At 38.7% G+C, this 24,298-nt stretch overlaps 1 long non-coding RNA gene across 2 annotated transcripts in view; it reads left to right on the top strand.

Annotated features, from left to right (window-relative positions):
- LOC137501887 (uncharacterized) overlaps positions 1 to 12,361 on the top strand; it is a 57,204-nt gene extending 44,843 nt beyond the window's left edge. Inside the window, exon 4 of one of the 2 annotated variants that reach the window (XR_011018673.1) lies at positions 12,001 to 12,361. This is a non-coding gene — a long non-coding RNA (uncharacterized lncRNA). Of the gene's footprint in view, positions 1 to 1,819; positions 1,886 to 12,000 lie in introns of those variants that run through there. The other variant, XR_011018674.1, reaches the window with a different exon arrangement.
- The last annotated feature ends 11,937 nt before the right edge of the window (positions 12,362 to 24,298 follow it).

Here is a 24,298-nt window from a genome sequence, read left to right on the forward strand (position 1 = left end):
TAGGAGCTCTAGTTCAAGAAGCAATAATTAACAACTTCCCTATTCTCGAAGAGGTGAATGACTCTCTAGAGGGAGATAGTAAACTTATTACTATTACTTATCGAGAGACCTATCTTCGCTGTAAAATGTCTTCAAACCTAGACGTAGACTTTGACGTTTCCGACTCAATTGCAGATTTGTTAGGATTCTCACGTCAGAAATATGAAGCTAATACATTACATATATCAGGGGGGCTTATTAAAATTAATAACGTAAACTCGATTTGCGTATGTTGTAATCTCGTGTTGGGTTCCGGTTCCTATATCAACGGTAAACAAACGTTATACAGTTTTAAACCGCTTGTCCCAGCAGTCCATCCTATTGTAGTTCAACCGTCAACTATAAGCTTCTTACCGGTAAACACTAGTGTTATTCAACATAGTTCTGCCGTACTCGAAGATCAGTTCGAAAACCCAATCTACTTACAAAATGAGGATGTAACAGTAGAGTTACTTATTCGTCCAGTTAAAATACAGTAATCGTATATAACACAAAGCGTACACTTGCGTACCATCATTCGAGTAAGGAACAGTTGAACAACATCATGGTAGCGAGGATTAAAAGAGGAAGCAGACAGAAGAGTAAAATATAGAGTCAAGCTAAAAGTAATCTCATCGTGTAGGCTACAAGAAAAGATTAACCGCAAACAAGAATTTTTTTTGCAGTCGCTAGGCTACCGACTAATATAAATTCTATTTCTCCTACAGAAATTACTTTATTCTCTTTTCGTGTGTAATCAAGGTAACATCAAGAAGAAATGTGATTAACGGAACAGTTAGAATCGTTAAAATCTTCCTCTGTAGATGGTCGCATTGAAATTGAAACAAACGAACCTATTCCAGCCAACACTACTCTGCATTGCATTATTATTCATAATCGCATAATAAATTATAAACCTCTAACGAATGAAAAAATTTCCTTCGAATAACCTTGCGCGAGTTTTTCTTCCTTTTTTCCTAACTGTGTATATATGAAAGAGAGAGAAGATTCTCTGCTTCAATTATTCGATATCGGACACACCATGAGAGCATAACCTAGAGGAGTGATAGTTGAAATTCAGAAATTACCTACTGGAGGTTACGAGATAGCCTGTTGTAATAGATTCGTCTACAAATGTGTTATCTACAGCTATATTAGGTACGAGTGTACCTAATTTAGATTTCACGCTTACGTCGCTCTTCAGTCTTCTCAATGATCAACAATACTAATATCTGGTTGTGTATAACTGTGTTCATTAATTACGTCTAATGGCACTGCAAGAGTATCCTCGTTCATGCATAATTGACTTGAATACTATAGAAGGTGTGGCCGATTTAAGGATAATGCGTAACGGGTGTTTCCCTGTTGACTGTCCGCGTCATTTACCACATGTTGCAAGACATTCAGGCAGCTGTGCTATGTTCAACGTTCACGCAGTTCGTAGTTGGTTAAAATCATTAGATGGTCTGATGAGAATAGTGTGTTCAATAATAAACAAATTCAAGAAAGAAGGTGTGAGCAGATTCAATAAATTTGAGTGGGCTTTCTTCCCTGAAAACTTATTAACTATGTGCGAACAACATCAGTTAAGTGCGCTCTGGCAGTATCTACCAGATCATCTGAAGACGAACTTACACCATGCTTGTCAGGATTCAACAACGACAACAACGTCCAAGCTTAATATCAGCTACTAATTCAACAATTATTAAGGTGAAGAAAAATAGATGATGGTTTCCTTTTTCTTGCTTTCTTTTTCTGTTTTATTCTGCTATCAACTAATTATCTTTTTTCTCCTCTGCAGGTCTCTCCTCGCGGTGGCAATTATGAAGATTCTGTCAAAAATGTATTTCAAAAATTCTGTAGTTTTCTCTTACAATAAATTAGAATGTAATTTAAAAAGAAATATATACGTTTTTTCATTCTCCTACTCCTACTTTAGTCAGAGTACAAGGAATAAAAGAGAGGTGGCGTAGGAACTAATGGGGCAGGATAGTTGAAAGAAAACTTCTTAACAACTTTTGATCATCTACTTTGGCTTTTATTTTTCGAAAAAAGAAAGAAAAATATTATATAAAGGTTTACAATGCACTTTAATATATAAAGAAAGTAGACATACAGTACAATTGTTTAAAATAAAGAAAAAATTTAGGGTTTACAGTGCACTTTAAAAGAGAAAGTATAAATAGAGTACAATACATTGAATAAAAGAAACAAAAAGCTTAATGTTTATCTAGTTCGAAATTCTATAAGAATACAATTTTCTCTAAAATGAAAAAGATTGATAAATTAAATACAGAAGAAAGAACAAAATTCTACAATAAAAAAATTGATAAATTAAATACAGAAGAAACAAAAGCTTCTCCTGCTATTACTTGATAAGCACCTACATAGTAAATTACATTATTTTTATGATAAATGAATTACAGAAGAAACAAGAGCTTCTCCTGCTATTACTTGATAATCACCTACAGAGTAAATTACATTATTTTTACACATATTTCATACACAAAAAAGGGAGCCTACTATGCAAGATAGCTCCCACAAAAATGGCTGCTATACATTGGTTATAATTTGTTAATTTAAGATTTTCTCTGCAAGACTGTAATGTCCAAATGGTAATGTATTAATTTTGTTGTCTGTGATGTACCTTTTGTCATCATTACCTGTGAGTGATAGTTTATTTTGACGAACCGTGAACACAGAATGAGAAGTAGAAGTGATGCGCACTTGTAGTTTGGTCACGCACTCACCTTCATACAGACAACGTCTATACTGATCAATTGTGAGGTGATCGACAACATTCTTGACACCTTTAGCTTTACAAGTAGGTTTCCCTTTTTCACACAACTTAATAGCATACATCTTTGGTCGCAAACCTACAAATTCTTCAACGATACTTCCACCGTTTTCATCCTTTATTAAGCCTATTTCACCTGAAAGTTTTCTTTCAATTTGGAAAGGATTATTTGCCTCATCGTTTCCTGTGTCAAAAACTGAATTTTCGTTCACAAACTCGTATATATCAAATAAAAAATTGTATATCAAACTGTCGGTGTCAGTGTATAGTAGTTGTGAGTTTGAATCACTGTTTCTCAAAATAACGTTGTAGTGAAAATCGTTCATTTTCATTTTTGACAATTCTAAAATTGTAGTATCGAGGTAAACCGGTTGATTGTGAAGAATTTGAAGTTTCTTCATTTCGATAATCATACACTGTTCGTCCATTATGATACGGCGTTTGAAGTTTGCTCTTGAGATCAACGTACGAGAAACAAAACGACCGTCCCACTGTGTGACCCATTTGATTTTGCGCAGCTTCCTTACGTTCATTAATTGACGACCAAAGTTTGCGTTATTCATTAATTTATAGAAACTTTTCTCGAACTCATTGTTTGCTAACTTTCGTTTTTCTGTGTTCAAATCAGTGTAGCATTTTAACCATGCACTCTGATTAAATTGAATCGCTCTGTAAAAGCGAGCTACTTACATAGCTAATTTTACACACTGTTTTAATAGTCTGTAATGAAGAACATACCGTTCCTTGTTGTAAAGGGTGCTCATTACTTTCGTAGATTTTTCAGGGCACAAAGAATAATCGGCATGTTTATCATGAAGTTCTGGGGGATAGGTTAAATCAACCTCTACCATAAACCCTACATCTGCTTCATTTTCTAGATTCATAATGTCTAAATTCTCGTCCGACTCGTTGGCTGAATGGTCAGCGTACTGACCTTCGGTTCAGAGGGTCCCGGGTTCGATTCCCGGCCGGGTCGTGGATTTTAATCGCTTCTGATTAATTCTTCTGGCTCGGGGACTGGGTGTTTGTATCCGTCCCAACACTGTCCTCTTCATATTCACACAACACACTACACTACCAACCACCACAGAAACACGCAATAGTGATTACATCCATTCATATAGGGTTGGCGTCAGGAAGGGCATCCGGCCGTAAAACAGGGCCAAATCCACATGTGCGACACAGATCGCACCCGCGACCCCACAGGTGTGGGAAAAGCGGTAGGAAAAGAAGAAGAAGAAGATAATGTCTAAATTCTCGACGTTCTTTACCCACTGAAAGCCGCTGGTTGGAAGAAATTGTTGCATTGCGAATCCATACAAATTGTTCACGTCAAAGTACATTGTGTATGATTCCGGTTTGGACTCATCGTATGTTAACATGTACTTGTTATTTGCTACTGCATGCCGTGTAACGCATTGCACATTGCCACCGCGTATAAAGCGTTCGAGAAACTGCAGCATGACAACATCTTGAAGTAATTCTAACGGGACAGCTGTTATTTTTTTCATAGCACTTCAGGCCATAGACGTTGCCGTGTATAAATGAGCTGCATCAATACCATGTGTCTCTTTTCCACTCAATCTAAAATTTTCAAATACATCAGCCAAGAGTAAAGTAACAATTTTCAAGTAAAGATCGGAATATTCACCCAACGTGGAGGTGAGCAAACGCGTAGTTTTCTTCCGACACAGTTTCAAAGAGCTAACAAATGAACTCCTTGGCGGCAAACTAATGTCGTCTAACACCTCCATACTACCGATATATTCGTATGGAAATATCCCTTTCCGAGAAGCAAGTTTAAACTGTAAATCATCGGTGAAATACCGTCTCGTTACAAGCTTTGAGTCCTCACTAAGTAATAGTGTCATTTTGTCCAGCGAAAAAGGAATTAAGTTGTATGTGTCTATAAATCTTAGTTCAACACATTGTCTTTGGTTATAACGTATAAAGTTTGAAAATCCCTTGTATCGCTCCATGTTCACTGCTAACAGTTTAATGTTTTCTCCGAGATTTGTCACAACATCCCCTCTTTTCCTATGCAGTTCTCTGATTATAAAATGACCATCATAGGTAGTCAAATTATGGAATGCTACCGGCAAGGTAGAAATTCTGCGATACTGTAAGTTACACGATTGATGTGCTGATCACCTGTAGACACCCGTTAAATGACAATGATCGTGAACTTTAGTTTCATTATCTACGATTTCCTTCTCACATATGTGACATAATGTAGACGAGAGGAAATTGTTTTCTTGCTCAACAGTGAATGGTAACATCGGTTTCCTTTCAAAATAATACGTCGCAAGCGTGTCCACTAAGTTATACATCTCATCTACGAACCATTTAACACAATCACTACCTAGATAGAGTTTGAAAGAGCACAAATCTCTGTCAAAACTACAGTGTAAATAATACGCTACGCTGTATGGTACATGTTCGTGCATAGGAGTTGAATGCGACGTGTTTTAATTTGCAAACCAAGTAGACACAGGTTTCAGTATGCATTCCGTGTCAGCATACACAATAAAAAGCACTGTCTCTTTAACCTTATACTCTGTAAAGTAAACTAGTCGTTCCTTATCTGAAAGCATTATAGTTTTTGCCACCGGAAATTGTTTAGTCATTACTGTGCAGAGGTAATTTTTCCTCATTTTGGAAGTAAGACGAACATCGCCAGCAAATATAAATTCTATTCTGACGCTTCGTAAGAGATGAGCGCACAAGACGTGCAAGATTCTTAATTAAACAGTAGTTATACTTCTCACTGTCGCCAATCTGAAGCATTAGTAGATCTACTTTCTTTTCACACGTTTTATGTGAAACGTGCAAAGGTACAACTCTTTATTGGCTTCTTTCTGTCCTATGCACACCCAATTGTTCTCGTCGTACTGCGCTCCGAGTACATTCACGGAGATTTCGTTTTGATCTTCACATTTTCTCATGTATCTCATTTCCATCGGGATTGGTATGTCTTTTAAATTTAGAACTAAATTATAATGTGTATAAGAAGAAATTCGATCCACATGATGTTTAGCTGGAACTAAGCCAGCAACGACACTCCATGCAAAACAAGCATCCCGTGTGTTCTGCAGATTAATAACTGCTTTCTTGTTTCTAATTGCTAAAGGCAACGTTAGACTACTCGGCGACTTGCCCGCGTGAAAACCAACATTTTTATTAATGTTTATCCGCAATTCACGAATTCGTAGCCGAGACCAACCCGAATCACGAGCCTCGAACTCTGTCAATTTTTTCATAATCGGTACATAATATAATATTTATTTTCTACTGTGCTATACCATTACTTAAGTGTTATGTCTGCATTTATCTTACTGTGCCTAGCTATAAGTTCTTCTCTTCGTTTTAGGTTCAACAATTTTTCTCGTTTCTTTAGCCTTTATTTTTTGTTTTTGTTATGTTGTGTCTCTAATTATGTTAGTTTTTAATTTTTTCCTCTATATTTATCGTTAGATGTTTTTTCGTCATTATTCTTCCACTTTTCTTTATGCTTGCCTTGTGCTACTCTATTGTAAATATGTATTTCATTGCGGAACTCTATAATTCGGCTTCTCGCTGTTTTGGTTTCCCAAATAAGTAAATAAATTAGTACCTTCGGTAACATCTGTATTCCTTGAATGAATATAATTGTTAGCGATTTTATCGTGAAGAACATGTTGTCTGCAGAGAACGGTATTTACTTTTAATGTTTGTGTGTTAAGTGGTTTCATTACATATTTATTAAAGCACACGTAAGATTTATCTAGGAACTCTTCGGGAAGTAAGAAATCATTTTTTACATTTACCACCGCTATTGTGTACACTCTGCGACGTAAGGCTTCCTCAATTTGCTAACACTGGAAAGCAGACAGATCCTCTATCTGAAAAGTTAGCCCATTAACAGTTCGAGCATGTAAATAAATGACCAACATCCGATTATGCAATTCCTCTAGCACGTTAAGATTTTCAATCAGCTCGAACTGAGCATCATCTTCTCGCTCCTCGCTAGGTTCGAACTTACATGAAATTACTATTGATCCATTTACCTCCCTCATAAACTCACGAATGCGTTCAAACGCTCTATCAAAATGAGCTTGCATTCTTCCCTCATCTTCATCCGTCTCTAAATTAATGTCTAATTTTCTACGTTTTCTCGAAGGAAACTCCATGACTAAGAATGTGGCCACAAATTTGGTTCTGGTGCTAAATATTTCTGCGTTCTCAAGACAAGTCCAACAGTTGCTGTAGCAACGACTTATCAAGAATGTACAATCCGTCATCACACGGTATAACCATCGAGCTAGCTTACTCCCTACTACATCTAGTAGCTTCGCTTAGATACTCGTCCTGAAGCTTCCCTAACAATGTATTCCGGTAATAGGAAATTTTATTCGATTCTTGTGATGAAAAGGAAAATTCAATCTTGTAAATTTCTTCGAATGTGTTATACCCAACAAATAGTAAAAATGTTCATTACTTGAGAACTCGGTCAGGAGAAATCCCACTACAGCAGCTGTCACCTCCTGCTGGCTTTCATATGCTTTACTCAGGTTCGTCACATATACTGTAAAATTAAAGAGTGCACACCCTCTATTCCATAGTTCAATACAATTACCAGACAGTTCTTGTTCTTGTTCTGTGCTCAGTTGTCCCGCTTCATCTTGATCAGGCTGTGCACATGCGACGACTTCCTACTCTCGATGTACTTGCAATCGTTGACTCTTTATGGTTGGAAATGCTTGATTTTCGGATCCAGCCTTAATCTCCACTTCTTCCACTTCATCATAGCAACTCGGACCTGAAAAGGAGAAGCACATACTATTTTCAATTAACAAAAAAATTATACAACTAAGGTAAAATAGCAGTTACATGTAAGAATGCAAAGACCTTCTGCATACTTACTTAGTTAAAATAACTGCCGTAACTGTCGGTATTCTACTGTAGGAAGCACACTTGATGGTGGCCCCTCTCCATGCCTTTATACATCATTTTCAGGTTTAGAAAAATGTCTTCTAATTCTTCTCCAGAAAATTGCGCTGGCAGGAAAGCTCTCACACGGTCTCCTCATCTTCCCCCTTAATATCGGCTATTACTTTCCTACCGAACTTCTCTCCGCTCTTTAACCATAAATGGATGGTTAATTTGCAACTTGCTTAGTTTTCTGTTATGAAACGGTGGTGCCTTCGCTATCTTATTTAATTTCATTAGCATATCCATTGTGTTGAAATTGCTATTTCTTTTACAATTAACAAACTAAATAAACCTAAACTCACTTACTGAAGAGGAAGGAAAAGCAGTAGCAGTAGTAGAGAAGTTCTCTTTCAACTAGATGATAGCATGTCGTGCTGTGCTCCTTAAATACTCCCTGCCACCACCTTCACTCCTCACCACTTGGGTGGAGTCGTCTCTGGTTCACCTTCACTCAAAATTACAACCTGGCATAAACATCCTGTTCACCTTTCGTGATAGAGATAACCTTCAACAAGCTGCAAAGCAGATCTTGCCTAGTAACAGCTGCACTGCCCCAATTCTTATTTTTCCCCCACCCACAGTAGCGGAGGAGGAGGGTTGGCTTCAGTAAAGAACAAGTTGCTTTTTTTACATAAACTAACATCCTGTTCACCTTTCACCAGCAAGTGACCTTTTAAAGCAAATCCAGTTGCCACATAGTCACTGCACCTTGCCCACAACAGTAGCCTTCAAGAAACAATTGCCTCTTACACAAAGACCTCTGAGTGTGTAGTTATCATTCCACACATGCCTAGCCCCCTTGGCCAGTGAGAGGCGCCCCAGCAAGTGACCTAGTGAAGCAAATCCAGTCACTGTCCCATGGTCAGTGCACCTTGCCCACACCAGTAAACTTCAAGAAATAATTGCCTCTTACATAAAGACCTCTGGGTATGTGAAGTTCACATTCCACACGCGCCTCGCCCCCCTGGCCAGTAAGAGGCCCCTAAATGAGGTACGCGTGCGCGCTGGCGCCGAGGCTGAGGTGGTCCAGACCCATCACATCTTACCTACTCATAAACATAAATTATGTTCCTGAGAGCCTCTGATAATTGTTCGTTTAACCATAAATTTATTCTTCTCTTCCAAATTTTCCGAAATATTCTCTGTCGAATTATCTGCCTTAATACCTGCCTTTCGTTTTTATCACCTCCTCTAAATTCTCCCTTTTTAAAGACTAAGAAATCTGCTTCAAAAATGAGTTCAATTTTATAACAGTGTGGTACATTTGTATTTCGGTTTTAACTGTGACTGAACTTTTATTATAAATTTACGTGTTTTGTTAAATATTAAGGTAATTCCATTTTCTGATCTTCATAATTTTGGTTCGTTATTGAGTCTATTCGCCTGTTATATTTCCCTAGGAACTTGCATTTATTCACTCCACTGATACTACCGTATCTTACGTTTAGTATACTAGGAACATTATTAATATTCATGTATTATTATTATTATTATTATTATTATTATTATTATTATTATTATTATTATTATTATTATTATTATTATTATTATTATTATTATTATTATTATTATGGAATGCCAACTTTCGAGCTCGATTGTTACTGAATTCAGAATTTTCATCTCAATAATGATGTAGTGTCAGGAAGGGTACCCGGCCATAAAACCCCAACCAAAACCAAAATGACCGCTCGAGTTGGCCGTGCGGTTAGGGGAACGCAACTGCGAGCTTCTATTCGGGATGTAGTGGGTTCGAACCATACTGTCGGTAGCCCTGAAGATGGTTCTCGATAGTTTCCCATTTTCACACGATGCAAATGCTAGGCTAATACCTTCCTTAATTAAGGCCACGCTCACTTCCTTCCCACTCCTAGCCTTTTCCTGTCCCATCGTCGCCGTAAGACCTATCTGTGTCGGTGAGACGTAAAACAAATTGTAAAAAAAGAAAAAGCTACGTGGCTCCAGTGACCCCAGAAATAAATGAGGTGAACTCAAGAAAGGTTACTCCTAACGAAAAAAGACTAAGGGGTACATAAATATTATTATTATTATTATTATTATTATTATTATTATTATTATTATTATTATTATTATTATTATTATTATTATCGTTTCGACGAGATATGAACCTCCTTAATCCTACTGTTTTCTTCGTCGAGCTTTAATATTTGCCCAGTATTGTCTGATTTGTTCCCGACGTTGTTGCCTTCAATCACTACAGATCTTCATTTACGACAGTCGCCCAGGTGGCAGATTCTCTATCTGTTGTTTTCCTAGCCTTTTCTTAAATGATTTCGAAGAAATTGGAAATTTATTGAACATCTTCTTTGGTACATTATTCCAATCCCTAACTCCCCTTCCTATAATTGAATATTTTCCCCAATTTGTCCTCTTGAATTCCAGCTTTACCTTCATATTGTGATCTTTCCTACTTTTAAAGACAACACTCAAACTTATTCGTCTACTGATCTCATTTCACACCATCTCTCCACTGATAGCTCAGAACATACCACTTGGTCGAGCACCTCTTTTCCTTTCTCCGAAGTCTTCCCAGCCCAAACTTTGCAACATTTTTGTAACGCTACTCCTTTGTCGGGGATCACCCAGAACAAATTGAGCTGCCTTTCTTTGGATTTTTTCCAGTTCTTGAATCAAGTAATCCTGGTGAGGGTCCCATACGGTGGGACCATACTCTAGTTGGGGTCCTACCAGAGACTTATGTGTCCTCTCCTTTATATCCTTACTACAACCCCTAAATATCCTCATAACCATGTGCAGAAATCTGTACCCTATATTTACAATCATATTCATGTGATTACCGCAATGAAGATATTTTCTTATATTAAAACCTAGGTCCTTACAATGATCTCCGAAAGGAAATTTACCCCATCAACGCAGCAATTAAAACTGAGAGGACTCTTTCTATTTTTGAAAGTCATGACCCGATTTTAACACCGTTTATCATTATACCATTGCCTACTGTCCATTTTACAACCTTATCGAGGTCATTTTTCAGTGGCTCACAATCTTGTAACTTATTTATTACTCTGTACAGAATAAGATCATCTGCAAGAAGCCTAATCTCTGATTCCATTTCTTTACACATATCATTGATATATATAAGAGAATACAAAGGTCCAATAATACTGCCTTGAGGAATTCTCCTCTTAATTATTACAGGAGTAGGCAACTTTTAGGGATTCTGAATCACTTCAGCCTCTGCGCCAGCATTCGGGGCACTGGCAAGGCTATGCGTGTGCGGAATGTTAACTACACATCGGGATCTTTACTTATGTAAGAGGCAATTATTTCTTGAAGGTTATTACGGTCGAGGTGCAGTGACCATGGGGCGACTTGATTTGCTTTAAAGTTTACTTGCTGATGACAGATGACAGCTTATACAAGAAGTGAGTAGTTCTTTACTGAAGGCCCCCTACTGTGGGTAAGGGAAAACAAACAAGGAGAGGTGCAGTGCGGGTGTTAATAGGCAAGATCTGCTTCACAGCTGGTTGAAGGTTATCTATACGCAAAAGGTGAACAGGATGATTATGGGAAGTTGTAATTTTGAGTGAAGGCTAACCGGCAATAACTCCACCCAACTGGTGAGGAATGAAGGTGGTGGCACGGAGTATTTAAGGAACAGAGCACGGCATGCTAACTATCATCTAGTGGGAAGAGAACATCTCTACTACATTTCTTTCTTCTTCAGTAAGTGAGTTTATGTTTATTTAGCTTGTTATTTCTAAGAAAGCAATACTTTCTCAAAGTAGTGGATATGACTCTGAAATTTAATAAAAAAAAGCAAAGGCACCTCATTTTCATAACAGAAAATTAAGCTAGATGCAAATTAACCATACCTTTAACGTTAAAGAACTGAGAGCAGTGAAAACACGTTTCGGAGGGAAAATAATAGCCGATATTGAGGGTGAAGTTGAGGAGATGGTGAATGTTTTCCTACCAGCTCAATTTGCAAAAAAGTATCTGGAGAAGAATTCTGAGAAATAAATTTATTAAAAAATAATTTGAAAATGATGTATAAAGGCAGGGAGGCGGGGCGTCATCGAGTGTGCTTCCTACAGTAGAATATCAACAACTTCAACATTTATTTCAACTAAGTAATTATGAAGTTCTTTATTCTTTCTCAGATATAACTTAATTTTCCCTTATTTGCATGACTGTTTTATTAATTTAAAATATTATGTGCTGCTTCTTTTCAGGTCTGTGTTGCTATGATGAAGTGGAAGAAAGTGAAGATTGAGGATGGATCCGAATATCAAGTATATTCTACCATATAGGGTCGACGATTGCAATTACATCGAGGGGAAGAAGCCGATGCAAGTGCACAGCGTGATCAAGGTGAAGCAGGACAACTGAGCGCAGAACAACAGCAAGAACTGTCTGGTAGTTGTATAGGACTATGGAACAGAGGGTGTGCTCTCTTTAATTTCACAGTGTATGTGATGAACCTTAGTAAAGCATATGAAAGCCAGCAGGAGGTAACAGCTGCTGTAGTGCGATTTCTCTTCACCGAATTTTCGAGTAATGAACATTTTTTACTGTTTGTTGGTAACAACACATTTGAAGAAATGTAGAAAATAGAATTTTCCTCTTCCTCACAAGAATCGACTAAAATTTCTTATTACCGGAATACGTTGTTAAGTAAGCTTCGGGACGAGTTTCCAAGCGAAGCTGTTCACTATTCGCTAGATGTAGTAGGGAGTGAGCTAGCTTCATGGTTATACTGTGTGATGACTGATTGTACATTCTTGATAAGTCGTTGCTACAGCAACTGTTGGACTTGTATTGAGAACGCAGAAAACCTTAGCACCAGAACCTAATTTGTGACCACATTTTAATCATGGGGTTTCCTTCGAACAAACGTAGAAAGTTAGAAATTAATTTACAGACGGATGAAGATGAGGGAAGAATGCAAGCTCATTTTGATAGAGCGTTTAACGCATTCGTGAGTTTATGAAGGAGGTAAATGGATCCCTATTAATTTCGTATAAGTTCGAACCTAGCGAGGAGCGAGAGGACGCTGCTCAGCTAGAGCTGATTGAAAATCTTAACGAGCGGGATAAATTGCGTAATCAGATTTTTGAAATTTACACGCTCGCAGTATTAATGGGCTAACCCTTCCGGTAGAAGACCTGTCTGCTTTACAGTTTAAGCAAATTGAGGAAGCCTTTCGTCGTAGAGTGTATACACTAGCTGTGGTAAATGTTAAAAAATGATTTCTTACTTCCCGAAGCGCTCCTAGATAAATCTTGTATGTGAAGAAAGCACTTAATGCACAAGCATTGAAAGTAAATACTGTTCACTGCACTCAACATGTTCTTCATGATAAAATTGCTAACAGTTATTTTCATACTAGGAATGCAGAAATTCACGAATGTACAAATTTAAGAGAGTGGTACAACGAGCATGTAACTGAACCGATTCTGAAAAGTTTACAGGGTTCGAGTCTCGTGATTCGGGTTGGTCTCTGCTACGAATTTGTGAATTGCGGATAAACATTAATAAATATGTTGGTTTTCACGTGGGAAAGTCGCAGACTAGTCTAACATTTCCTTCAGCAATTAGAAACAAGAAGGCAGTTATTAATATACAGAACACACGGGATGCTTGCTTTGCATAGGGTGTGGTTGCTGCCTTAGTTCCAGCTAAATATAATGTGAATCGCATTTCTTCTTATCCACATAAATTAATTTTAAATTTAAAAGACATGCCAGTCCCGATAGGAATGTGATATATATGTGAAAATTTGAAGATCAAAACGATATCTCTGTGAATGTATTTGGTGCACAGTACGATGAAATGAACTGGGTGTGCATAGGAAAGAAATAAGTTAATAAAGAGTTTACCCTTGTTCCTTTGTACGTTTCACACAAAAATTGTGAAAATAAAGTAGATCTACTAACGCTTCAGATTGGTGACAGTGAGAAGTATCACTTCTGTTTAATTAACAATCTTTCACGTCTTGTTCGCTTATCTCTTGCGAAGTCTAAGAATAAAATTTTTATATGCAGACGATATTTGTCTTACTTCCATAATGAGGATAAATTAGATTTGTACAGCAATGACTGTAAACAACTCCCGGTGGCAAGAAGTATAATGCATTCGGATAGTGGACGAATTGTTAACTTTACAGAGTGTAAGGTTGTTGGCACGGTACTTGTGTGCCAATACCGTGGTCACTTGATTTTGGGGAGAGATTTTGGATGAGGCTAAGCCCCTCACTGCAACGAACCCAACATGTGTGCTTCTTTTGTCGAGTCTACGGGTGGAGGTTATACGGTGGGAACGGTGTGGAGAGGGGTTGAGCAGAGGGAGAGACAGGAGGGGATGCTGTGGAAAACGATGTGCAGGGGGATCAGGGTAGTGGTGAGAGCAGCACTGTACAATCAAATAAAATAAAACCTCGAGGGAGTGTGTGCAAAATAATAATTGTACAAATGCTAGGGACAATCACAAGGACGCGTCCTTGTCTTGAGGTAGTTCAGCTAGCTTCTGGCACATGTTCTATTAGATAAGAAATATGATAATCAATTTCCAAACAACCTACTTATGTCCTCTCACATTTTACAAGAACGTCAAGATCATCAATGTTGTTTTCCCTGATAATAAGTCGTAACAAGGATAGAAAATTTGAAGTTTGATCAAATACATCAAAATCACTTTTATAATTCATAAAATATACCGGTAGGTAATATTGGATGGGTCTGACTCACCTCAACTCAGCCTCTGCGCAAGCGCGGGCGCCCCGGCAGAGACGGTGCCAGCAAGGCCATGTGTGTGTGGAATGTGCCACACCTGTTCTGTTCCTTGTTTTGTATTCTTTACTGAAGGCTAATGTGAGAGCGAGCAGGCTAACCGTGCTTCACCCCCTCCTACTGAGTGAAACTAAGCGGTCAGTTCTTACAATTGTTCATTTACAGATTGTTTACCTACTTACCTATTATCATTTACGAGCGTTTATTTTATCTTGATTATATCTCCAATTTTTATGTTGGTGTCAAGAAGGGCATCCAGCCGTAAATCATTAAGTTGGATAATTGCATTTTCAACGTATTTTTCTACAGTTTGTTTTTACGTCACACCGATACTGATGGGTCTTATGGCGATAGGAAACGCACAGGAAGGAAGCGACCATGGGGCCCCAGGTAAGGTACAGCCTCAGCATTTGCCTGGTAAAAAACTGGACGTGTATGCATGAAAGGTTGGAAGAATTATTATATTCAAGCTAGTCCAATATTATGCTGAACATCACATTATCTTATTTACTTTTTTGTTCAAAACACATTTCTAAATTTCTTCTTACGCGGCTCGCATTCCTTAATCATTGGATTCGGACCAACACAATCAACTCCACTATCTCCTCGATGATTGTAGTGAGGCTGGCAACGACGACATGCGGCAACCTCGAGTAAAGCCTTTGTGTAGAACGGCAGTTTTTCCCAAGCAAAATCTACGCCGTGAACAGCATACGTTGAGAGAAACCAGATGGTAAATAGTTAATTAGATGTTGTGGCATTCAAAGTAAGCTACCATGTGTGTAATAGGATGAAATAGCATCACTTACTAGTGAGAAATATATAATACTTAACGCGTCTATCATAACGTTCCGCATACATACTTCACATTTACAACTGTGTTTGGTGATAATTTCTGCGGTTTTTTCTCCCAAACTCATTTTTTACTTGTTGATGTTCCATAATCTTCAACAGTTTGTAAACACACACTGATAGCAACAATGACGATACTTTCCTATTTATTCACACACTTTTTTAATGGTAGATTCATTAGGCTTTACGTCACACCGACACTGACAGGTCTTATGGTGACGATAGGAGAGGAGATGCAGTCGTAGCCTTAAGGTACACCCCTTAGCATTTGCCTGGTGTGAAAATAGGAAACCACAGAGAACTATTTTAGGGCTGGCAACAGTGAGGTTCGAACCTACTCTCTTCTGGATGTCTGGATGGTGTGAACGAATTCGCTTGTTGTTATGTATATGTTAATGGTAGGTGTGAGATTATATTATGTAATATTAGCAGACGCGAGTTTATTGTGTGTAAAAATTATCTAGTTCACATATGTGGAAACAGAACGCTAGAGAGTTAGTTCGCTTCGTCTCGAAAATCAAGCCAGATGTTGTGCAGCGAGCTGCCCAACCCGTTTAAGGTCAGCGTCTTTCGCGGGAATGCAGGTTAGGTGCGAATCTTGACCGCGGCTCTAACCCCTCAGTTTACGTAAAACGAAATGTTACTGGGGCTGTGAACTGGGTAGTTGAGATGTTGAATCCGCCAGAACCGGGCGAGTTGGCCGTGCGGTTAGGAGCGCGCGGCTGTGAGCTTGCATCCGGGAGATAGTGGGTTTGAATCCCACTGTCGGCAGCCCTGAAGTTGGTTTTCCGTGGTTTCCCATTTTCACACCAGGAAAATGCTGGGGCTGTACCTTTATTAAGGCCACGGCCGTTTCCTTCCAACTCCTAGGCTTTTCCTAACCATTCGTCGCCATAAGACCTATCTGTGTCGTTGCGACGTAAAACCATGAGCAAAAAAATTGCAACCGCCAGGTTTTGTAAACTAGTTCTTTTTTACATGTCCCCGTTAGAACTATATATAAAGTGAAATTACAACAATGTTTTCTCTGCACACAGGTTTGTACCATGACCGACGGATGAAAATCTGTCTTCGAGAAGCGGTTGGCATTGCAGAAGATTTTGCATCTTAAAGAGGAGTAGAGATCTGGAACATCATCGAAGTGGAGGGCGCATTCGAATGCTCTCTGATAAATCGTATGAGGTGGTATTCTAATGAAGAATACCACCTCTTCGTTAATACTGTACTTATAATTATTATTTCAGAGCGTGAGAGTCCACACTTCGTACTCAACAATTAATTCTTCTTCTTCTCTTCCTCGAAGGGCTTCAATACTCTCCCCGAGTTTTATTAATATGGCACTGCTGGAGAAATAATTTAAGCTTTTCAAAAAGAAGAGTGCGAAATGAATTTTCCCTTTCCTCACAAGAATCGACTAAAATTTCTTATTACCCGAATGCATTGTTAACTACAATAAGTTTCAAGATGAGTTTCCAAACGAAGCTGTTCACTGTTCACTATATATAGTACTCAGTGAGCTAGCTCGATGGTTATACTGTGCGATGACTGATTGTACTTTCATGATAAGTCGTTGCTACAGCAACTGTTGGACTTGTCTTGAGAATTGAGAAAAATTTAGCACCACAACGCAATTTGTGACCACATTTTATTCATGGAGATCCCTTCGAGCAAACGTAGAAAATTAGACATGAATTTAGAGAAGGATGCAAGCTCATTTTGATAAGCTTTTGAACGCATTCGTGAGTTTATGAGAGAGAAATTGATCCCTACTAATTTCGTATTAGTTTGAACCTAGCGAGAGGAAGCTGCTCAGATAGAGCTGATTGAAAATAAGGTAAAGTAAAGTAAGGTAATGAAATCCTACCTACCAACCTACCAACTGGCAAGCTAAAGCTCATAAAAATACAAATGGAAAAAACTAGGCAAAAAAACAACAACAATATTGCAAGTGAAACTTAGGAAAAACGTTAACAAATCTTTGGTACAAAAACTAGTTATGTTAATGAATCGAAAATAAAGGTTTGTACACACAGCTTGTGCACCAAATAACTTAGTGTAACCAATTTGACAGTAATAAAATTGTTTAATGATAAAATTACACTCGTTCACAAAACTTGGAATTTCACAAGGTAGATTTGAAATATTTAATAAATACTGAGGCGTGAACGTTTGAATATTAAAATCTTCACAATCAACAGGTTCACTGTTTTCTTCATTTTCCACACATGTATGCCAATCTTCTAATATTTCTCGTTGCAAATGCAATGGTAAATACTCTTCAATAATATGCCAATGTTTACGATACAACAGTCTTAATTTTGTTTTACTCAAATTACGTAAAGATTGCATCGTGACTGTAGACAATGATAAAAATTAATGCTCGGGTGTACACTTCCAAACCTAATTTAACTTCACATCATCTTTTGTTGCACTATTTTCAGTAACAATATGTTTCCTTTTAAACAGAAATTTCGCATTTTAAAACCATATTCAAATTATATATGTACAAAGGATTTTCATTTGTATTTAATATGTTTCCTCGATAATAAAACAGTAAAATGTATAAGATTGTGTGTCAAGAGAATTATTTTTCCTCAATCCAGATAATACCTAATTATTTCATACCTAAGTCTAGGCAATGTGCGTGTGATGGACTTAGACGACACGCTGTGTTCAGTAAGTAACTTAATGATTGGATCCCAGGAGTTCTTGCGTTCTTAGTCAGTTGAAAGCAGGCCTTTAATTTTTAATTTTATCGAGTCACAGTACAACAGAACATGTTACAACCGTTCTAAAGTCACATTTAAAATGAAACGAGATTTTAATTTATTTTACTATTGCTCGGAATAATTATACAGATTTAACAAAGGTTTCGGAAATATATATATTTTTTTGCTAGGGCCTTTACGTCGCACCGACACACATAGGTCTTATGGCGACGATGGGATGGGAAAGGCCTAGGAGTTGGAAGGAAGCGGCCGTGGCCTTAATTATGGTACAGCCCCAGCATTTTTCTGGTGTGAAAATGGGAAACCACGGAAAACCATCTTCAGGGCTGCCCATAGTGGGATTCGAACCTACTATCTCCCGGATGCAAGCTTACAGCCGCGCGCCTCTACGCGAACGGCCAACTCGCCTGGTAGATATATTTTATAAGAATTGTACAGTAGATAAAGTATTATTTCTGTTTCTACCACTTGTTTAGTGGATGATGAAAATGAAAACCTACAACCTGTTTTCCAGTCATTGACCGGGTCAGGTATGTAATGAAATGAATCATATATAGGCTATTAGTACGATGGGGTCGCAACTCCCAAGTGATTTCTTAATGACTGATAGATGCTATGAAATGTGAACGGAGAGTGTTGCTGGAATGAAAGATGACAAGGAAAACCGGAGTACCCGGAGAAAAACCTGTCCCATCTCCGCTTTGCCCAGCACAAATCTCACATGGAGTGACTGGGGTTTGAACCACCGTATCCAGCCGTGAGAGGCCGACGCACTGCCGTCTGAGCCACGGAGTCTACTTGGTGGATGATACTCCTAGTAATTTCAATAATGATTATGATATATTCATCGAAATAAATGGAATTTTATAACCTACTGGCAAAAAAATAGCTGCCAAAATTTAACGGAACGAGCCATAATATTGCTATGGGAGTTAGCGACACTACTAAAATGCCGTCATTAAATAATGATGTTTTACGAGAAATATTTTTGTATACAGATACACAAAGTAAATTAACTTTTTGCATGCCATGTGAACGTTTTCGAAATATACTAATGACAGATACATTTGGGAAAAACTTTTCAACTGATTTAGAAATTCCAAACCAAACCAAACCCCATGGCACTACAGCCCTTGAAGGGCCTTGGCCTACCAAGCGACCGCTGCTCAGCCCGAAGGCCTGCAGATTACGAGGTGACGTGTGGTCAGCACGACAAATCCTCTCGGCCGTTATTCTTGGCTTTCTAGACCGGGGCCGCTATCTCACCGTCAAATAGCTCCTCAATTCTAATCACGTAGGCTGAGTGGACCTCGAACCAGCCCTCAGGTCCAGGTAAAAATCCCTGACCTGGCCGGGAATCGAACCCGGGGCCTCCGGGTAAGAGGCAGGCACGCTACCCCTACACCACGGGGCCGGCGATTTAGAAATTACTGTCGCTATATTTTCAGCGTCAGTACATTCACCTTGTGTAAAATATACTAAAAATATCGAAGTCAATCTTACAGAGAAAAAAATACAACCACGTTATCGGAATCACAATTTAAATGAATAATAGGTGAAAAATCTCTTCTTAATTCTCAATCCTAAGATTGGTTGGCAGCAATTCGTCTTCTCCACTCTTCTCTGTAATCCGCTAATCTCTTCATTTCCACATATGAGCCTGTTCCTAAGTCATCTCTGATTTGTCTTGCATATTGCAGTCTAGGTCTTCCTCTTCCTCTTTTACCTTGAATCATTCCTTCCATGACATTAACTATGAAACCATTGTGCCTATAGAGATGGCCAATTAATTGGTCTCTTCTTTTCCTTATTGTTGCTAAAAGGATCTTTTTTCATCTATTCGTCGAAGAACATCTTCATTTGTGAGTTTTGCTGTCCATGAGATCTTTTCCATCCTCCTCCAGCACCACATCTCAAATGCTTCCAGACGTTTCTTATCACATGCACTAATAATCCACGTTTCTGAGCCATACAAGGCCACACTCTATACATAGCACTTAATAAATGTCTTCTTAGTCTCCACATTTAAATTCCTTGATGTAAGTAGTATCCTTTTCTTGTAATAATCAATCTTTGCTTGGGCAATTCTGCTCTTTATGTCGACTGAACTTTTGCCATCTGGAGTGATTTTACTTCCTAAATAGGTAAAGACATTAACTTGCCTTAGTGGTATATCACTAATTCTGATGTCGACTGCAATATGTTGGCGGTTGCATACCATAATTTCGGTCTTTTTTTGTATTAATTTTCATGTTATATTTATCTCTCATTATCTTATTCATTTTTATTAACGCACTATGTAGTTTCTCTTCGTTCTCCTCTATGACAGCTATGTCATCAGCAAATCCTATCATTTTGATTTCTAATCCATTTATCTTTATCCCTTCCATTTCCTCTTTACATTCCTCAATGCCTTTCTCAGTATACAGGTTGAACAGCAATGGTGACAAATTACATCCCTGTCGTACTCCTTTCTTTATATAAGCCTCCCATACTTCACCATTTATGTTTATGATGCCTCTTTGATTGTTATAGAGTTCATATACTATTCATCTATCTCTAAAATCTAAACCAACACTAGTCATAATCTTCATTAACATATTCCAGTTCACGTTATCAAAAGCTTTTTCTAAATCGACGAATGCAATAAACAAAGGTTTTCTTACGTCTAGCATTTTGTCTATAACCTGTCGTAACGTTAGAATAGCTTCTCGTGTGCCTCTGTTTCGTCTGAAACCAAACTGACCTTCAGCCAAATGTGGTTCATTTTTATTGCTTATTCGGTTATATATTATTATTGTCAATATTTTTGACATGTGCGACAATAGACTCAAGGTGCGATGTTCTTCACATTTTAGAGTTCCAGGTTCCTTTGGTATAGGGATTATGAGAGACTTTTTAAAATCTTCTGGAATTTCTCCGGTTTCATATATTTCCGTGATCAGTTTAAAAATATAGCCGTGTGTTTCATCATCCAGTCTCTGTATCATTTCTCCAGTTAGTTCATCGCATCCTGGCGCTTTATTAGGTTTCAATTCTTTCACAGCCTTAAGGTATTCTTCTTTTGTTAAAGAGGGTCCCAGTTGATCACTTGTAATGTTGTCTTTATTTTCAAGGTCATTTATGTCAGTAGGATCTTCATATAATATTTCTGTATATCGCTTCCATCTTTCTCCTACTTCTTTACTCTCAGACAACAGTTTCCCATTTTCACTTAATATGCTTTACTACGGCCAGTGACTGTTCTGAATTGTTTCTTAATCAATTCATAAGGAGTTTCCACGTTTCCTTTCTCCATTCTTTCTTCTATTTCTTTGCATTGTCTCATTATTTATTCTTCTTTAGCCTTCCTTGCTTCTCTGTTGAGTAGGTTTCGAAGTCTTTTATAGTTTCTGATTCCTTCTTCACTCTTTGAGTTTTTAAATTTCCTCCTTTCCTCTATAAGTTCAAGGACGTAATCTGTAACCCATGGTTCTCGTGCTTGTTTCGTCGTTTTCCCTATTACCTGATTTGCAGCTTCTATGATAGTGTTTAAGGCCCATCCATTTCTCATTTATTGTACCATTGGGTATTTCTGCGACGTTCTGTTTTACCAGTGTTTGATAGTTTTCCTTGATTCTGTCTTGTTTTAGTTTCCTGACATTATATCTGCAAATAACCATGAAAAAATACCACACATTACATTCTAATGCTAATGATCTCACAAAGTTTTGAAAACTGTTTTGAAATTCACAGTAAAATACATTTTGTACACAAGTCCACAAGCAACACAACATCACAGTAGTTAAAATTTGGATGTATCAATGTTTAAACCAATCTTATTTTTAAGTTGAGAGGTAATACGTGAATCTTAAGGGGATGAAGTGATGAATGAACTTTCCTGCATACATTAGTGATATGCTCATCACAGTTTAAAGTTTCATTTACCCCTGTGGGTGGAGAACGGGTACGAAGAATATACACACGGTATCCCCTGAGTGTAGTAAGAGGCGACTAAAAGAGTAACACTCCCTGAGGGTGGGGCCGCTGTTGTAGAACACACCCGCGGTATCCCTGCCTATCGTAAGAGATGACTAAAAGGGGTGACCTTGGTTCGGGCGTGGATTGCGGCTTGGTATCATATATTGGACCCCTTGTGGATGGGAGGGGCTTAATACATTCACAGGTAATTCTTGCCTGTCGCAGAAGGCGACTAAAAGGTTTATGTGCCAATCGGTCCCTTCCTTTTCTTGAGGGTAGTAGACCGATTCAAATGTTTTTATGTGCGTGCTGTTCGGACGTGTGCGACTACGCCCGAATGCCCGCTCGTGACCCCACAGGAAGCCTGCGGGTGCGAGCACCATGTACCCGTGTTGTACTATCCGCCTGAAAACACAGGTCCCCGCACAGCCAAATGCCAGAAGCACATATTACTATTGTTTTTTTTCTCTATGGTTCCACGCTTAGAGGACCCGCAAAAAGAACCGTGCATCGCAGGCTATATGTAGCCAGAGAATGGCAATAACAGCAGAGTGTTCCGAGTAACAAGAACACAACAGTGAACTCAAGAGATGTGGGACAAAATACAGAAACAGCTTGCCGTGCAGACTGAACCGCCGAAGAAAAAAAAGATATTAGACAGCAAGTGGGAATGGTTGAGAGGGACGAAGAAATTCGTGCAACTAAAATGCCTGAACTCCATTTCCTTGTGAAAAAAAATCAAAGAACGACATCCGTATTTTTTTTCGTATTCAATTTACAAATGAACGCAAGACGGAGATTATTTTTTAAATAAAGAAGAATTGTTGCAAAAGTATCGTGAATTGAAAGAAGTGGACCCTGCTGCAAAGTGGAAGAATTAAAAAAATTGAACCGCACTGCCCCGTAGAGCGCTAACACGTGGCAAAGTATGCAAAACAGTAAAAAAAATTAGTGCATGACGCTCTTCCAAAACGCGTGTATAGAAACGAAGGTGCTATTGTTAGCCTCGACAAGAGCTCAGGACCAGGAACGCATTATGTAGCGTATGCAAAACGAGAACATAGTGTACGCTATTTTGACAATTTTGGAAACCTTCATCCATTCCCTCTTTTGGGAGAAGTGCAAAGATAATGTACGACGTTGATCGTGTGCAACGCCTCAACTCTTCTGAATGTGGACGTCTTTGTCTTAGGTTTTTATATGAAGCCAAGCGCTGACGACAGCGCGTTTTCTAGAACATTCATGGTAAGGGGAAAAGGAGCGAAATCAACAGCATAGTTTAATATACCTATCCAACTAGGACATCAACCCTACGAACTATACTAGACTTAACTAAAGTTGGCGTCTGACAGGTAAGGTTGGAGGGAGGAGCACTGCACGTGCCATTTCAGGATGTTGCCACATTCCAGCATTCCTTTCTACATGCTCTTACCCCTCGCTTCCGGCTCACTTGTTCCCTCCTTCATTCTGACCGCTGTGATCTGTTGTAGACTACCTGGCCAGGCGGTGTCGTCCCACTTGCGATCACGCTTATACAAATAATCAGGTTCTTATCAGTGACAATGACAGGTTTGGCAACTCCCAGCAAGACGAGCTGCCCTGAAGTTTTATCTCCATGGCAACCGCAGTCACCCCACCCTCGTTTCCATGGCAACCACACAGCCACTCCCTTTATCCCGCTTCGGCAGGCAGTAAACGGACCTCCCTCTAAGAAATGTCACACGCCAACTCTTATTAATAGCAGTATAGGCTTTATTGCATTCAAAGCACACAACAAAATATACAAAGTTCACGAGGGAAAAAATAACTTTTACTACGACGAATATGTATTAACGTTTCCTCCAGGAACCTACTCCGTAGATGATATTAAAGACAGAGTTCAAGAGGTACTGGTCCGGCAATTTGAAAATGACGATATTATCAGTAAGAAACGATACTTTGATCATACGGTGGGACTAGTGGCGCTACAACGGTTGAGAGCAAAGTTCAGGGTCATCTAGCATCTCTAACCTATGAGAGGGTCAGCAGCTGCTCACGTGACTGGCCCTGGCCAATGGGGAGGCAGCGCGGGAAAATTTAGCTGGTAATGCTGAGGATAGGGGCGTGTTTGTGTGCTCCCGCAATGCACAAGATGTGGGGGCTGTTACTAGGGCGTTGGCTGTCGGTTCCCCCCAAGTTGACATCTTGAGCCGAAGCCGTGG

Source organism: Anabrus simplex, chromosome 8, assembly GCF_040414725.1.
Source record: "Anabrus simplex isolate iqAnaSimp1 chromosome 8, ASM4041472v1, whole genome shotgun sequence".
Lineage (NCBI taxonomy): Eukaryota > Metazoa > Arthropoda > Insecta > Orthoptera > Tettigoniidae > Anabrus > Anabrus simplex.